The sequence below is a fragment of the Physeter macrocephalus genome, chromosome 18 (genome assembly GCF_002837175.3).
Source record: "Physeter macrocephalus isolate SW-GA chromosome 18, ASM283717v5, whole genome shotgun sequence".
NCBI lineage: Eukaryota > Metazoa > Chordata > Mammalia > Artiodactyla > Physeteridae > Physeter > Physeter macrocephalus.
The window spans coordinates 44,336,184-44,352,876 of NC_041231.1; the positions used below are offsets into that span (position 1 = coordinate 44,336,184).

General features: G+C 41.1%; 1 protein-coding gene across 9 annotated transcripts in view; it reads right to left on the reverse strand.

Annotated features, from left to right (window-relative positions):
- The window catches only part of KLHL18 (kelch like family member 18), a 53,825-nt gene that overhangs the window by 26,589 nt on the left and 10,543 nt on the right, over window positions 1–16,693 (reverse strand). The window contains exon 2 of one of the 9 annotated variants that reach the window (XM_055079368.1): window positions 3,430–3,519. The exons of 7 other annotated variants lie outside the window; for them this stretch is intronic. The gene's annotated coding sequence lies outside the window, so the exon portion shown is untranslated. The remainder of the gene's footprint in view (window positions 1–3,429; window positions 3,520–16,693) is intronic. One more of the 9 variants, XM_028478707.2, reaches the window with a different exon arrangement.

Consider the following 16,693-nt stretch of genomic DNA (forward strand, 5'->3'; position numbering starts at 1 on the left):
TGAAAGCAAGGAATCCTAACCACTGAACCGCCAGGGAATTCACCTCTGTCAGAATTTTGAAGGTATTGTTCCACTGCCTTCTAGTTTGTGGCTTTTGAGCAAGCTAATGCCATTTTGAATACTAACGTTATATGACTATTCTCTCTAGAGGCTTTTGGGACTTTCTCTTTATCCTCAGAGATCTGCAATTTCACAGGGCTGTAACTTGGAGTTGGTTTTCTTTCATTCACTGTGCTGTATCAATCTGTAGATATGATTTTAGTTCTGAAAACATCTTTTCATACCATTTCTTTGATAATTTCCTCCTCTCTACTGTTTATTTCTTCTCAAATTTCCATTAGTCAGGTGTTAGACCTCTTGGAATGATCCTCTATAATTTATTTTACCTGTTCTCCACAATTTTCCATCTCTTTCATTTGGTCTATCTTCTGGGAATTGTCTTTAACTTTACCTTTCAATATTTCTGTGTTGTATTTTTCACACTTGCTACCATTTTTAATTCCATTTTTGGCGGGGTGGCATGACATATGGCATGCGGGATCCTAGTTCCTCGACCGGGGATCGAAACCGTGCCCCCAACATTGGGAGCGCAGAGTCTCACCACTGGACTGCCAGGGAAGTCATCATATTTTTAATTTCTAAGAGGTCTTGTTTTCTGGAGGTTCTTTTTTTTTTTTTTTTTTTTTTTTTTAAAGACTCTAGTTCATCTTTTATGCATGCAATATTTTCTCTAATCTCTCCCAAGATATTATAGTTAAAATCTTTCCTTCTTCTCCTCCCGGATTTTACTGTTTCCTGAGTTCTTTTCACCTCCATTTGATTTGGACTCTTTTTCTCTGCTAAGGAACCATTTAGAGTTTCAGAACAGTACTTTTTATTTTATTTTATTTTTTTATTTTTTGGCCACGCGGCATGTGGGATCCCAGTTCCCCAAACAGGGATGGAACCCACGCCCTCTGCATTAGGAAGTGCAGAGTCTTAACCACTGGACCGCCAGGGAAGTCCCCTAGACTCTGTCTTTTATGTTCTTTAAATGTCTCATGACACTTGGCTATCTGCTCATACTTTTAGAAGCTGTTTGAAAGCTCTGTGTACGGGAGCTAAGCTTGCCAACTTGTGGGCTTCACATTAGGGTGATCAGGCAAGAAGAATCTGCCATTTTATTGAGGATCCCCAAAAGTAGACAGTATCGTTAAGACTTTTTCTCTGGGATTAAATTTATCAGAGAAGGATCTTTCAGTCTCTTGCATGAGAGCACCTGCCTGCAGATAATCTGAAAACTGTGAGAAAGGGGAATGGTCCTATTAATCACTATATAGAACTTTGTCTTAAAGCCCCTATTTTCAGTTTTGCTTCATATTCCATCTCATCTTCTGTGCTTGGTGTGCCTCTGGTTCAATATCTAAGACTAAAATATCTGTCTCCTGAGAGAGTAGAGGAGGGGTTGTAGGCATCTAACTGCTTTTCACACAGACTTTCAACTAATCTTCCTGTTTTCAATATTTGGTTTCTCCGATTCTGGAGCTATTCCAGGGTTCTGCATTACAAATCCTCTTTGTTAGTTCCCCCCCACCCCTCCCTGCCAAAGCAGGCACTTTCAGTTCCTCTGGCCCACTAAGTTCATCACACTTGCTTCCTGGCTTCAACATTCCATTGACCTCTCATTTGCTGATCTCTCTTTTCCCTCTTACTATCATTTTAATGGGATTACAGGAGGAAATGAGGGCAAAATGTGCATTCAGTTTGCTGTGTTACACTGCTATGCATTTATTTTCCATCTACAAAGTAAACAGAAGACAAAAGAACAAGCTGTATGTGCACGAACTAGGTGACCTGATTTCCCAAAAAAGCTCAGCTAAAGAGAAGACAGGCCTATCTTGGGATATGCTAGGCAGATTACATCTGAATTCTGTGTTCAGTTAAGGGGAACAACTAATTTGTCTTTATCTAGAAGAGGGAGACCAAGATGGGAAAGGGTCTGGAAGCTACATCTTATGAGGAATGGCTAAAGGACAGATAATTTAGGGATGACTATAGCTGTCCTCAAAGACCAGAAGGGCTATCACATGGATGAGGGCAGATCTGGAAGTTACAAGGAGGCAGATTTTAGTTTATCACAAAGAATAACAGCTTATTACATAAGAATGTTTAGGGAAGTCCTTCACTGATTCTAAAACTATTAAGGGACCTTCCAATTCTACAATCCTAGGATAATATACTTTTGTGAAAAGCTTTAAAAAAACCCCAAATACTCTCACTGTACTCTTAGTTAAAAAAAAAAAAATGAGATGATCATTTATGAAGTTCCTTTTGCTAAGTACTCATTACACATATTTTCTCATTTTAGTCCTCACAGCAACCCTCTGCATTAAGTAGCTACTGTGAATTCCATTTTATAGATGAGGAAACCAAGATTTAGAATTAACTTGCCCCAGTTAAGTAACTATTATGTGAAAGAAAATTATACTTGTTTACTGGTGGAGTTTGAGAGGGACCCAGTAAATAACACACCCCTCCCAGCTCAAGTTCTCAGCCAACTGGGAAATTTTTAGAATTAAAAAATAAACTAACACATAATAAAAGTATACAGAATTAAATACACACAGGTGAATAAAAGTAAAACTGGGCAAATCTGAATAAGAGTAGCTGATTGTGTCAATGTCAATATTCTGCTTGTGATGCTGTACTATAATTTTACAAGACGTTACCACTGAGGGAAACTGGGCAAAGGGTACACAGGAATCTCACTGTTAATATTTCTTAACTGCATGTGAATCTACAATTATCTCAAAATAAAAAGTTCCCTAAAAAAAAAGGGACAAAGCAAATGGGAAATCCAAATGATAAATCTAATATTGTAAACTACAGCTTATACAGGAGGACAGTGTGTTCCCTATTTTAACATCTTGAATTACACAGGCCCATGCAAAGGCTACTTTCTCCACTGATCTTCAATTACACACTGTTACTGCAAATCTCCTCCCTTTTCCATCCCTAAGGTGGCAAAGAAATGTGAACTGTTGCTACAGAATTTAGGAAAAAATAATCAATAAGCAACATATAATTGATTGGTCAGAAAAGTTAAGGCTATTTGGCATATATTTCTACCTTTAATCACATTTTGCTATACCTACCTTTAAATAAACAATATTATAAATATTAATAAAACAATATTTATTATAATCATGAAGTATTAGCAATGCAATTGAATCAGACAGTAAATTAAATGAATTTAATTAAATGTTAGTGAATTAAATGGAATCAGATAGTAAAGTACTGGGAAGACCCAGGTTCAAAGTCCAAGATAGGAGGGAAGGAAAGAAATGAATCTATGGTGTCATGAAACACTCTGAACTGAAAGAGCTAAACTCATGAACACACGTGTGGAAGTCACCCAGGTGGGATCAAGATATTAGGTACACAACACACCTCTAGTGCCCGTGCTCACAGGACCACTTACTACGTGTGTATCAGCGCCAGCCACTTAACCACTGTGGGATGATTTGCAATGACCAGCATCTGTGGAGCAAATTAGGGGCAATCACAAGACTTCCTAGGTATATACCATACTGCCAAATTTGCTTCTAAGAAAGAAAAAAATCAATTCAAACTGGAAAGCCCAAACCACTTCCACTAAAACTGCAGCAAAGACTGAGCATTCTTGCCACTTGGCTTCTACAAAGAGTGGACACAGAGCCTTTTCCTGAGCAGTGGTGGTCCACCAGACAGGTGGTGTGGCATCAACATTGGAGTTAGAAGGCCCTCACCAGTTACGTTACCTCAGACGCGTCCCCTCCAAGTTTGGCTTCCCAACTAAAAAAGTGAGACCATTCCTATTCATCTGACTTCTCAAGTGTATTTGAGAAGATTTAATTTAAGAATGGTTGATAGGAACATCATTTGACCAAATGACCAGGGTCACTCCAAATTCCTGAAGCTCCAATGGGAAAAAAGTATTGTCCTGTGCAGACCAAGCGGATGTTGCTGTCAATCGTGGGTCTTGTTTGGAGGGATGGATCTGTGCTGATTTGTCCCAGCCTGGCCACCAATGGGAATAATTCAAGGGCACTTTTGCAGACCTAACAGAGGTGCTCCATAATGGTGAACAGAAAAATAAATAAATGCCTGGATGGATGGGCTTTGGAGCAGAGTGCTATTTAGCTTGTTCTGAGAGGGGCCTCAGCATTGCAACTTTGGTCTAGTTAAATTAAGTTATATACAATACATGTGAAAACACCCAGCACAGCGTCAGGCACTTAACAGAGATTTTAAAGTTTTTTGTTGCACCCAGCTGAGAGCAACAGCCATGAAAGACCAAGATATAAATAACTGAAATCCTCTCAAGTTCCGTCTGATTAATAAAACCCTGGTAGAGAGATTAAATCTCTGAGTTTTAGGGCCAGCTCTACTATAGATACAAGCAAGCTGCCTAATTTTACCATACCTCAGGTTTCCAGGTTGGAATGTAGGATTATTACTTATATGCACAGAGCAAGGAATATACTAGTTTAAAAAAACTTCTTGGGCTTCCCTGGTGGCGCAGTGGTTGGGAGTCCGCCTGCCGATGCAGGGGACACGGGTTCGTGCCCCGGTCCGGGAGGATCCCGCATGCTGCGGAGCGGCTGGGCCCGTGGGCCATGGCCGCTGGGCTTGCGCGTCTGGAGCCTGTGCTCCACAGCGCGAGAGGCCGCAGCGGTGAGAGGCCCGCGTACCGCGAAAAAAAAAAAAAAAAAAAAAACTTCTTAAAAGCAGCAGCAAAAATACTGGAAAAAATGTCACAATCAACCACTCTATTAGGCATTATTAGAAAGTTCAGCATGGCGTCCAAGATCAAAATACTTGCCAGTCTCTACCTGTGCCCATGCCAGAGAGCACAAACCATATGATACATATAAACTGCACCGATTTCAAGGCCAGCTGTTCCTTTTCTGTGTGACCCAGGCAAATCTCTTCCCTTTACCCCTGAGCCTCAGTTTCTTCATCTGTAAATAAAGGGCTTTAACTGGATCAGGGTTCTCAAAAGGGAGTAGTTGTATTAATAACAGTAGCCTAACACAAATTCAGTAAAGCTTTCTTTTTAATCATGATGGAATCTACATGCATTTGAAAAATAACTGTATGTACACCTAAACGATATAATTTATCTGGATCACAGACTGGTGCACATATAGATGTGAGGGCCCCCTGCAACACACACACACACACACACACACACACTGGTGCACATATAGATGTGAGGGCCCCCTGCAACAAACACTCCCCCTCCCCCTCCTCCTCCTCCCATTTTCTTCCTTGGAAAGACTGGGAAATCTTCCATTCCTGACCCTGCCCTGGTGGTATCTTTGGATCAACAGGGATAGTGTAGCGTGACACCACAAAGTCTATTCCCTATCACAGGCTGGTGAGGCACAAGATTCAACCAGTTGCTTATTCAAGCAGGAAAAGCAGCAGGACAAAATCTGAGTTGGAAGTAATCTGAGACAGGTGTTCCCAAAGAAAGCAAAAGATACACCCAGAATTGATTTCTCTTTGATGGAAAACATTTTGATACTATTGCTCCCACCTTCAAGGAGCCCACAATGAATATAAATTAAACAATAAGCGAAGAGTTAAGTGCCCTGCCTGTGTAGACAGAATACCCTCGGTATCAGTGGGGTTTAAGACTAAGCGTTTAGGCAGTCACAAGAGATGCTGAAAGTGCATAAATAGTAATCCATAATTTTACTGAGGCACACATTTGAATCATATGAATCGTGCGTAAGAATGAGTCTGTAAGAATGGGTAGCGATGGGTTAATCTCTAAACTTCCTTTGGGCTAGAAAGTCGATAATTAAGAGAGACAGTATATCATGGTAGATAAGAACATACTCTGGAACTAAATTACCTGGGTTCAAATCTAGGTTTTGCCATTTACTAGCAGCGTAACTCTGGGCTAGTTACTTAGCTTCACTGTGTCTCAATTCACGAAATCTGCAAAAAAGGGGTAAACAGTACCTCCCTCATGGGGTTATTGTTAAGATTAAATTAGCATTTAATGCATGGCATTTAAAACAGTGCATAGCACATATTAAGTGCTAAATAAGTACTTCTTAAATAAATAAAATGTCCTTAAATTGAGAACTTTATAGCATTTACTTTTAAGACCTTTAGAGAAAGGGTCAGCAAACCATGGTTATGGGCCAAAATCTGGCCTTCCTGCCTCTTGGTTTTTTGTGTGACCCATGAGCTAAGTGTAGTTTTTACATTTTTAAATGGTTGAAAAAAATCAACCCTAATATTTCACGACATGTGAAAATTGTATAAAATCCAAATTTCAGTGTCCATATATAAAGTCTAATTGGAACACAGACATGCCCATACAATGGCAAAACTGAGTAGCTGTGATAGTGACCAACGGCCCGCAAAGCCAAAAATATTTACTATCTTCTTCTTTATAGAAAAAGTTTGCTGACCTCTGCTCTAGACTCACAGGGAAGAAATATTATGAAGAGGGATGCGAACACATTCTCTAGAAAGAAGATGCTGATCACTTATCTAAGACCTCCCCCCATTCTCCACCCACATCACACCTGATTTTCTGTTGGTATTCACAGACTCCCCTGCCAATCTAGTATGATCTGTCTTGCACTTTGTGGAATCCAACACTGAGATAAAGTGTCTTATACAACGTTTGCTCCTTTTCAAAAGCAAGTGAGCTCAGGCATTCACTCTGGAGTCATGAAGAGCCTGTAACCACCAAATGCCTCTTTTTTTAAAACTTCATTTTTTTTGGGGGGCTTCCCTGGTGGCGCAGTGGTTGTGCGTCCGCCTGCCGATGCAGGGGAACCGGGTTCGCGCCCCGGTCTGGGAGGATCCCACATGCCGCGGAGCGGCAAAACTTCATTTTTTTAAAAAAAAAATATTATTTATTTTCTTTATTTTTTTGGCTGCATCAGGTCTTAGTTGCAACATGCGGGATCTTCGTTGAGGCATGCAAGATCTTTTGTTGTGGCACATGGTCTCTTCATTGCAGCACGTGGGCTTCTCTCTAGTTGTGGCCTGCGGGTTTTCTCTCTCTCGTTGAGGCGTGGGAGCTCAGTTGTGGTGCGCAGGCTGAGTTGCCCCAGGGCATGTGGGATCTTAGTTCCCCAACCAGGGATCGAACCCGAGGTCCCCTGCATTGGAAGGCGGATTCTTTACCACTGGACCACCAGGGAAGTCCCTAAAACTTTAGTTTCTTAATCATAGTTATACAATTATTGTTTCTCCAACACCCCACCCCCATGGAGTTTCAATGCTAATTAGCCTCAGCAAATAATGCAGCCTTGTCCATCAGATACATAGGAGGTGGACTGAGTGGAGATGCCTTGAAGCATCTGCCTTCCAACCTCAGGTATCAACCAATCCTCCACGTTATTCAGCGACCACCCAGCACAAAGCCAGCTCAGCACACCTCTCCACGGCAACCAAAATCTTACATGTGAGACAAGTAAGGCTACTCCATGTTAGAGATGGGAAGCCTCAGTCTCAAGAATTGTACTTTTCTGTTCTTACCTACTCCAGTGGACTTCAAACTCTTTGAGGTAATAAGGGTCTTGTAAACAGTTCAGTAAATATTTATTGAAATTAAAATACCAACTCTATCCTTAATAGCTGCCCAGAAAGTCAACAATTCCCTGTGAAAATAAATTAATCCTGTAGACAAAAAGGCAGTTTCACTAAAAGTTATAGTCAAAATGGACTGCAGGTTCTTTCAGTTAAGTTTAGAAAAGGACATGGAAGACTGAGAAGGAGGCACTGTGATTTTTCTACTCATTTCCTTCACAATTTTCTTACATATATAAGTAGGTACAGTAAATCTTCAAATAACCACAACACTTGAGGGCTAGTACAACAATCTATTATTATTATTTACTATCAACTAGATATCATGTGATCTCTATATAGCTATGTAGTATAAATATAGCTATTAACTATGTATTAATACTGCTATAATAATATATTAACCATGAATGATCTATAATAGTACGATGATGATGATCTACTAACAGTTTGAGGTTACTTGAAGGTTAACAGAAAACACTTGTAGCTTCAAAACATGCCACTAAAAACCTTCCAAACAAACATGACTAGCTATGGACTCCATCTCATGTCAGCTCTATTCAGTGTGTCTTACCTTCTTCTGGGAATGTCTTCTATCTTCATTCCCACCACACTATACAAAATATGACCTAAGCCCTACCAATTAGACCCTTCCTCAGGATTTTTCAAATAAGAAAGAAGGAAGAGGGACAATCCCTCCAGGTAACAAGGAGCCATCAGGTGCTCCATCCCCTTCCGTGTGTGATGAAGTGGGAGGAGGATGCTGACCACAGAAGGGACAAGTCTTAGCAGCATTTCAGTCCCCCAGGCCCATCATCAACCCTATCTTTTCTCCTGTTTGATTACATGAGCCAATAAATGATTGGTCTAGACTACTGAGGCTAATTCTGCCATTAAGAGCCACAGCTCTGAGCACTGTGGTCTGGAGAAAGCCCTGGGGAAATGCAGGAAAAGGGGACCCTCCTTCCTGATCTTAATAGATGGGCTCTAACTAAAGGTGGTTTCCGCTCTGACTGCACCCTGGCGGTGCCTCAAGGCACCCACTCTGCTCAACAGTTAGGTCTTAAAGGACCCCATGTGTGAAAACACCAGGGTGACAGCATCCGCTACAGGCATCAAAGGCATAAAGCAAACACAGTGTTTTATTGACTGGGAACACTGCGGGGGATGCAGAAATGGGCAACAGATACCTGTTGCATGGATGACTCATTTTTCGAATTCCTAGTTTATCTTCTGAGAAAAATATCATAACGTTAGATAGGGATAGCCAAACCCAGCATTGAATCCCCATCATAACTGGGGTATGTGACCTGCCTGAGGTCAGATGGACAGGAGCTAGGGCTACTTAGTGTCCTCCTCTTTAAGTGTGAACAGTAGATTCTGAAGAAATGTTACTCCTAGCTCACACTCCCCCTCCCCTTCCCCCTTCAAAATGAGACCCTGATCATTTTAATAGCCCTATAGCTAATAAAGAAATCGATTTTATAATTTTAAAACCCCCGAAAAGAAGGTCTCCAGGCTCAGGTGGTTTCACTAGAAAATTCCACCAAACATTTAAAAAAGAACTAATACCAATTCTAAACAATCTCTTCCAGAAAACAGAAGAGGAGGGGACAACTCAAATTTATTTTATGAAGCCAGTATTAGCCTAATACCCAAACTAGACAAAGAGCGTACAAAAAAAGAGAAAACTACAGACCAATATCTCTCATGAATATAGATGCAGAAACCCTTAACAAAATATTAGCAAATAGAATTCAGCAATATATGAAAAGAACTATATACTGTGACCAAGTAGGGTTTATTTCAGGGATCCAAGGCAGGTTCAATATTCAAAAATTAATCAATATAACCCACCATAATAACAGGTTAAAAGAAAAAGAAGTCACATGATCCTCTCAATCAACGTAGAAAAAGCATATCACAAAATTCAACACCTATTCATGATAAACACCAGGAGTAGAGGGTAATTCCCTCAACTTGATAAAGAATGTCTACAAAAAAACTTTAGCTAACTTCATACTTACTGGTAAAAGACTGAATGCTCTCCCTTAAGATGAAGAAAAAGGCAAGGATGTCTACTCCTACCACTGCTATTTAACACAGTCCTGGAAGTTCGAGCCAGTGCAGTAAGGTAACAAAGTGAAATAAAAGGAATACACATCAGAAAATAAGAAATAATACTATCTCTATTTGCCAATGACACGATGGTTTATGTCCAAAATCCAAAGCAATCTACCAACCCCCACCCCACAGAGAAACACCAAACCCCACACAGAACTAACTTAGAACTAATGAGTGAGTTCAGCAAGGTCACAGTACATAAGGCTACAGGACACAATATTGACATAGAAAGTCAACTGTATTTCCACATACTATCCATTAACGCGTGTAAACCAGAATTTGAAATATAATTATATAATTGTTCAAAAAATTAAATACTTCAGTGTAAATCCAACAAGCTGATTTAGAGGACTTACATGCTACAAAATGCTGATGAAAGACATCAAAGATCTAAATAAATGGAGAGACATACTGTGTCCAAGGATTACAAGACTCAATGCAATAAAGATGTCAATTCTCCCCAAACTGGTGTACAGATTTAATGCAATTCCTATCAAAAGTCCAGCAAGATCATTTTTATAGATATAAAGATTATTCTCAAATTTATATGGAAAGGCAAAGGAACTAAAACAGCTAAAACAATTTTTAACAAAAATTAAGTGCAAATGGCCAATAAGCATATGAAAAGATGTTTAACATCATTAATCATCTGGGAAATACAAATCAAAACCACAGTGAGACACCACTTCACACCACACTCGCGAGGATAGCTATTATCAAAGAAAAAAAAATTAAGAAAAGAAAAACCAAACAGAAAATAACAAGTGTTGGTGAAGATGTGGTGATACTGGAACCCTTGTGCACTGCTGGTGAGATGCAAAATGGTGTAGCCGCTGTGGAAAGCAGTTTGGTGGTTTCTCAAAAAGTTAAACACAGAATAACAATATGACACAGCAATTCCATTCCTAGGTATGTATCCAAAAGAACTGAAAGCAGAGTCTCAAAGAGGTATTTGTACACCCATGTTCACAGCACCATTATTCACAGTAGCCAAAAGATGGAAACAACCCAAGTGCCCATCAATAGATGAATGGATAAACAAAACATGGTATATACATACAACAGATTATCAATCAGCCTTAAAAAGAATGAAATCAAGAAAGAAGCCACAGATTGGAAGAAAATATTTGTAAAACACATGTCTGATAAAGGACTGTTACTCAAAATATGCAAAAAATTCTTAAAATCCAACAATAAGAAAACAGCTGAATTTAAAAATGGGCAAAAGCCTAACAGAAGTCTCACCAAAGAAGATACACAGATGACAAATAAGCGTATTAAAGAAGCATATTAAGATACTCCAAACCACGTCATCAGGGAAACGCAAATTAAAACAATGAGGTAAAAATACACATCTACTAGAATGGCCAAAATCCAGAGCACTGATAACACCAAATGCTGGCAAGGATGTGGAGCAACAGAAACTCTCATCATCACTGGCAGGAATGAAAAATGGTACAGCGACTCTGGAAGACAGTTTGGCACCTTCTGACAAAACTCAACATATTCTTATCATATAATCCAGCAATCACACTCCCTGGGATTTTCCCAAAGGAGGTAAAAATGTATGTCCACATAAAAATCTGCACATAAATGTTTATAGCAACTTTATTCATAACTGCTAAAACCTGTAATCAGCCAAGATGTCCTTCAGTAGGTCAGTGGATAAATAAACTGTGGTACATCAGGTCAATGGAATATTTTTCAGCATTAAAAAGAAATGAGCTGGGACTTCCCTGGTGGCGCAGTAGTTGAGAATCTGCCTGCCAATGCAGGGGACATGGGTTCAAGCCCTGGTCCGGGAAGATCCCACATGCTGCGGAGCAACTAAGCCCACGCGCCACAACTACTGAGCCTGTGCTCTAGAGCGCGCGAGCCACAACTACTGAGCCCACATGCCACAACTACTGAAGCCCGCGTGCCTAGAGCCCATGCTCTGCAACAAAAGAAGCCACTGCAATGAGAAGGCCATGCACCACAACGAAGAGTAGCCCCAGCTCGCCGCAACTACAGAAAGCCTGCGCGCAGCAACAAAGACCCAACACAGCCAAAAATTAATTAATTAATTAATTTAAAAAAAAAAAAGAAATGAGCTATCAAGCCATGAAAAGACAGGGAGGAACCTTAAATGCATATTTAAGTGAAAGTAGCCAATCTTAAAAAGTTACATACTGTATGATTCCAACTACATGACATTCTGGAAAAGGCACAACTATGGCGATAGTACAAGGATCACTGGTTGCCAGGGGTTAGGGAGGGATTAATAGGTGGAGCACAGATGATATATATATATTTTTTAACATCTTTATTGCAGTATAACTGTTTTACAATGGTGTGTTAGTTTCTGCTTTACAACAAAGTGAATCAGTTATACATATACATATTTAGGGCAGATTTTTAGGGCACAGAATATGGTTTTTGATAAACGTATGACATATTTATCACAAAAGTGCACCCTAATGTAAATTATGGACTTTGGGTGATAATGATGTCTCGATATAGGTTTATCGATTATAACAAAAGTACCACTCCGGTGCAGGATACTGACAGTGGGGGAGGCTGTGTGTGCAGTGGGAATAGGGAGTGTATGGGAAATCTCTGTGTTCTGTTCATTTTTGCCGTGAACCTAAAGCTGCTCTAACAAAACAAGACTATTTTTTTAAAAAAGGAATGATATTCTAATACATACTACAACATAGATGAACCCTGAAAACATTACACTAAGCCAAATAAACCAGGGACAAAAGGACAATATTTTATGATTCCAGTTATACGAAGGGTCTAGAATAGGGAAAATCATAGGGACAAAACATAAAACAAAGGCTACCAGGGGCTGGGATAAGGGGCATTGAGGCATTATTGCTTAATGTTTATAGAGTTCTGCTTTGGGTGATGAAAAAGTTTTTATAAATAGATAGCAGTGATGGCTATACAACATTGTAAATGAATTTAATGCCACTGAATTGTGCAATTAAAAACAGTTACAATGGGGGAAAAAGATAAAATAAAATAGTACAGTGGGAGGAGTAACTCTACCCATTTCACGACTTATTACACAGACGGCTAGAATAAGCAAAACTGTGCTGTACTGGTGCAGGAATAGGGACACTGACCAATGAAACAGAACAGAGAACCCAGAAGTAGCCCCACACAGGTACAGCCAACTGGTTTTCGACAAAGGTACACAAGCATTTGTGTACCTTGAATGGAGGAAAGACAGTCTTTTCAGCAAATAGGACTGGAGCAATTGGACGTCTTTAGGCAAAAAAAGGAACTTTGACATAAACCTCAGTTTATAAAAAAATTCACTGAAATCTGCCAGCAAGTGGGAAATAAAGGCAGGGTTTCTATGTTGCAACCTGGAAGAACTGTTTCTTCTTTGGGAAACCTCAGTTTTTGCTCTTAAGACCTTAGACTGATTGGATGAGGCCCACCACATTACGGAAGGTCATTTGCTTTACTCTACGTCTACTATTTAAATGTTAATCACATCTAAAAAATATGTTCACAGCAACATCTAGACTGGTGTTTGATCAAACAACTGGGCACCAAAGCCCAGTCAAGCTGACACACAAAATTAACCATTGCACTCACATATGCTGGTAGGAATGTAAAATGGTACAGCTACTCTGGAAAGCAGTTTGGTGATTTCTTCTAAAACTGAAAATGAATTTACCATGTGGCACAGCAGTTGTAGTCTTGGGCATTTATCCCAGAGAAATAAATACCTACATTCATACAAAAGCCTGTAAATGAATGTTCACAGCACCTTTATTCGTAATACGCCCAAACTGGAAAGAACCTAAATGTTTTTCAGTGGGTGAGTGGTTAAACAAAACGTGGTGCATCCATACCATGGACTACTACTCAGAACTATAAAGGAAAAAACTATCAATACAAAAACTTGGATGGCCCTCAAATGCATTACGCTGAGTGAAAAAAGCCAATCTCAAAGGTCAAATACTCTATGTTTCCATTTATATATGAGATGAGAGATGAAGAACAAATTAGTGGTTGCTAGCGATTAGAGATGGTGGGTGGGAGAGAGATGGGCCTGATGATAAAGCGGTAGCACAAGGGAGATCTTTGTGGTCATGGAATAGCTCTACATCGTGGAAGTGGAGGTCACTGGTAACCTTGACAAGAGCAAATGGTGGGTGCCTGACAAAACGAACTTACCTATCCTACTAAAACACGAGTCCCACCAAGGGAGCAATCTTTCATGTTTCCTGGAATAGTCTAGCAATTAACACTCAGTATATGTTGAATGAATGAAGCTTCTGAATGAATCAACTCGATTTAAAATTGAGTCTGGTCGTGTCAGTCTCCATTTTGTGGAGCTCCCTACTGCCTGAGTCAGATCCAAATTCTAAACTGGTGCCAATCTACCCTAACCAGTTTTATTCCCCACCATGCCTCTCTTCCAAGCCTCTGCCAATTCCCTTACATCGCTCTATTCCCTCTGCTTGGAGCCATATCCCTTACTTTTCTGCCTGGTGAATTATTCCTCATCCTTGAAGATCCAGCTCAAATGCTCCCTCCTGAGGGGCTAACCTGACTTCCAGGCAGTCAGCTCTCCCCTTCCTATAGCACCTGGTACAAGCCTCGAGATACCACACTATGTTGTCCCTAATGAATGTCTCCCCATCAAGGCTGTATATTCTTCCCATGGAAAGGAAGGATTGTATCCTAGCACTTAGTGCCTCATTCTTGGGTCTTCTTAATAAATCCTAAAACGATTTCATCTAAAAGGTAGCTCTCAGTCCTTCATCTGAGATAAAAATAACAAAACTTCTGTGAGTTTCACCTCTTCTTTTTAATCCTGATCTTCTGGCTCTGGGCTGGTGGAACTGGTGGGAGGAAGGCACTGGCCCTTAACTAAAGAAAGCATAAGGAGTGTTACTCTCTAGCCTTATCTGAAAATTTATTAATTGAAGTAAAAGCCTCAAGAAAAAGATGATAAGGCTTGGGGCCAACTGGCGGAGGGCTTGCCTTCCAAAAGCTAACAGTGCATTCTCAACCGTGGAAGAAATAAACCACTCCACAGTTGTCTAGTTCAGGTGCATGTCTAACAAGGTGGCATGTAATGAAATGGGGTGTGGGGGGTGTCACTTCATCTTGAATGCTGGATAGCTTGCCTGCCAGCCCACAACACGGTCAGAGGGATGCTCATCCATCCTACTCTACGCAGAAATGTTTACTCCTCACAAACCCATGGGGCCGGGAAACAGATGACAAGTACAATGAAACATACGGAATTGGTTTGGTCTGGGGTTTTGATGGCATTTAAAGCACACTGTGTGAAACCCTCTGTGATGGAGCTTGGGTGTCTCTGCTTTAGGGGGGCCCCACGGGGTAAGTGATTCAGGAAGGGGGTGAGGGAGGAAGTGGCCGACCAGCTAGCACTAAAAAAAGACCTGGGGCTATGGTCCCACGGAAAGAGCCAGTAAAGAGCTGGCTAAACACTCAGGCCTGTCCCCACCTCTTCCAAACCCTCCCCTGGCTCACCCATGTCCAGCAAGGTAGAATGGGAGTTAAGTAGGAGACAGGAGGGAGGAGCCATCAGAAACCACTCAACATCTAACTGTACCAACCACATGTGATTTGCAAATGTTTCTTACCAGTTCAGACTCCTGACCATGAGAATTCAAGGAGTTCAGTCTGCATTCAACCCACCTCCCCAATCACACCTTCCACCTTGCTCCTCCATGTCTTACCTGTTCAAGAAACATCCTGCCTATACACTTTCATGCCTGGGCCCTTGAACAGGCTCTCCCCAGCATGGAATGCCTCTTCCTACCATATCTGTCTGTCAAAGTCCTATTCATCTTACAAGGTACCAATCAGACACCATCCTCTCCATGAAACCATCACAAACCCTCTAAACTGGAAATAACTGTCGTCTCTCTGGTGTTCCCTCAGGCCTCTGGTGATACTGGGGCAGTTACAGAATTTATCACACTCTGCCTTGCCTCATAGTTAACTGATGGGTAGCTCTCTCTCACCAGTCTTTAAATGCCAAAGATAGGGGCTGACTCCTACTCATAGCAGGGTGCCTCACGTACCTAGCAAAGCACCATGCACAGCTAAATGCACTTCAACAATATGCTGACTGAAGGAGCATCTCAAACATAATGCCAGGGCCCCTTGAGGGTAATTCGGCAAACACTTTCATACATTTGAAACATGCCAAAAACTGTGTTAACTAATGGATGCTTCACATGCTTCCAAAGCTCAACATCTAGAGGTGGAGAAAGACTCTCTAACACAATTACATTCTGCTCAGTATGCTAAGGGGGGTAGGTGCAAAGTGTTAAGGCAATGCTTCTCAAACTTTCAGGTGCACAGGACGTAAGAATCACCAGATTCTAGCTTAGCAGGTCCGACATCCTGCATTTCTCACAGGCTCTCAGGCAATGCTGATGCAATGACAATACTCTGAGTAACGAGGGGTTAAAGTGGGAGAGGGAGAGATTAACTGCACCTGGAGGAATATGAGAAAACTGTCTTCAGAGAGATGGGATTTCACACGACAACTCCCCACTGTGATAGGGCAAAAGAAAAAAGATGGCACGGGTCTCTGCCCAACAGAAACACAGGTTGGCAGGGAGTCAGGCAAGCAAACTTTTGACCACAAGACAATGCTGAACAGACACAAATGCAAAGTGCTTTAGGAGAACAGAGGAAGGAGTGTTTGGCTGCTTCTCTCCCCTTAAGAAGAGAAAACTACAAAAGGAGCTTTGAAGCGTGGGTAGGACTCTGCTGGCCGAGGTGAGTGGGTACTCCAAGCCAAAGGAATACTAGAGCAGAGCCCCAGAAGTTGGAGAACTTAGGTCCTTAGAGACAGCCAGCAGGCGGAGACTGTGGGCAACTAGGGGAGAAAGGCAGAGAGGGGCCAAGTCTGAAGGAACTGGACTATCAAGAACACAGGTGGAGGGCTTCCCTGGTCGTGCAGTGGTTAAGAATCCGCCTGCCAACTCAGGGGACA